Source organism: Penaeus japonicus, unplaced genomic scaffold (genome assembly GCF_977035675.1).
Source record: "Penaeus japonicus unplaced genomic scaffold, GWHDUDI00000001_assembly GWHDUDI00000023, whole genome shotgun sequence".
Taxonomy (NCBI): Eukaryota; Metazoa; Arthropoda; class Malacostraca; order Decapoda; family Penaeidae; genus Penaeus; species Penaeus japonicus.
The window spans coordinates 9040651-9043150 of NW_028234425.1; positions in this window are offsets into that span (position 1 = coordinate 9040651).

Genomic DNA, 2500 nt, shown 5'->3' on the forward strand with positions numbered 1-2500 from the left:
AGATAAAGATAGACAGATAGATACCATAGATAGATATAAGAGATAAGAATATAAAAATTAAAAAAATAAAACATAAAGATAAATAGATAGATAGATAAAAGATATATTTAAAAAATAAATTATATATAATATATATATATATAAAATATATATATATGTAAAAATACATATATTATATATAATATAAATATTTATATAATAATATATATATATATATATATATAATGTAATATTTATAGAAACTTAAATATATATATATATATAAAATATATCTATAAAACTATATATATATCCTATATATATAAAAATATAAATGATACATACATATGTTTGACATATATAAATATATATACTCCTACTATTAAAAATATATATAAACATATATTATATATGTATATTAATAAATATAAAAATAAAAGATATAAATATATATATATTATCATATACTATACATATAGACATATATATGTTATGTAAATAGTATATATATAAATATATAATATACTAATATATAATATATATATATATATATACAATACAAATATATAATATATATATATATAAATATATATATATAAATAAATATATTGAAATTCAAATCGTATATATGTATATATATATATAAATATATATATCTATATAATAAATATAAACTAATATATTGAAATTATATCGATATATGTATATATAAAATAATAACAAATAAATATAAAATATAAATAATATATATAAATTATAAATATATATATATATACTATCATATATACATACATAGTATATATATGTAAAACATAACATATATATATAATATAATATAATTATATATATAAAAAATATATATATATAATATAAAAAAAAATATATATACTTTGCAAACACACTTACAGATTATTAAAAGGGCAATAACCCCAGTTTGGGGGGGGTGTCACTATACACTATATACAGATTATGTAAAAATGAGACTACAGTTTCAGATCCATCTGGATCCCATATAGATATAATATATAATATATTATATAAATATATTTATATTATAATAATATATATATAATTAATATATATATATTATATATTGTATTATATAATATATATATACATACAATATTTATATATATAAATATATATATATACTATATTTACCTAGCTATAAAATCATATATATTTATAATACAATTATATAATATATATAACATATATATATATATATATATATATTATATATATATATGTATGTATGTATGTATCTGAATCTCTTTTAATGAAAGTTCCCTTCAGGCTTAAGCAAACTAAAACCTGAATAGTTGAATTAAATTTTGGTTAGTAGAAGTCGGTTCTTCTGAATACGATCACTTGCATCTAGAACCTCATTTGATCCTCCACCCCCCAACCCCCCGTACTCACGCTGCCTTCTGATTCCACGAGGCGAATTACAGGGTTTAATTCATTTTCTGTCTGTCTCTTTCTCTCTCTCTCTCTCTCTCTCTCTCTCTCTCTCCTTCTTTCTCTCTCCCTGTCACTCACTTTCTCTTTCTCTCTCTCTTTGTCTTTGTATTTCTCTCTCTCTCTATCTCTCTCTCTCTCTATCTCTCTCTATCTCTCTCTCTCTCTCTCTCTGTTGGAGAAGGAGGTGTTACATCAGTGCATGTCTTTTCCTGAAGCGAAAACACAACACAGTATTAATATTTACTGTCGCAGAAAGTGGTGAATATTCAGACTGAGTAGCCAACATTTGTGTACGTGTGTTTATGCATACATACACATATGTGTGTATGTGTGTGTGCATAGATAGATAAATATGTGTGTGTGATAAGCTCCATGTAAGATGGCATAAATGAATACAGTGTATAGAATATAAGAATAGGTGTACAGTTTAGCATAAGTAAACACCTTAAGCATAAAATTCATTTGAATACCATAGATACTGAATTTTGAAATTCTGTAATGAAAATCATAATCTTGATAGAAAAGAAACAAAGAAATAAATTGAGAAAAAATTTATGAGTAGTGAACAGCATAGAAAACTAACTATGACAGTTATTTTTAGGAATTACATTATATCAAGTAACCTGATCCTTGTGATTGATAGTCCAACTTAGCCTATAGAAGTCCTGCAAAATATAGTCTAGCAGATCGCCTCAGCCAAAGCACAGTAGAACACCACTTTAAGAACAGCAATGCAATGAGTGTAAGGCCCTTGGCACTAGGGGACATCTCAGTAGAGAAGCGATAATGCAGCATACCAGTCTCTTCAGAAGTGTGGGCTGGAATTCCAAAGCTCTCACCAGGTGCAAGGGTCCGGAAGGTGAGCCCGTTCAAGCAAGGGTAAATGGTGAGTTTACTGGGAAAAAGGGCGTTGCTGAGATGTCATTTTTCTTTTATTTTCAACTTTCATAGAAATTGTCTTAGAGTGAGAGCTACTCCTCTTAGGTGTTGGTGTTTAGACCTCTCATATGAAACCTACAATCACATGATAAGTATATATATATATATATAGATATAA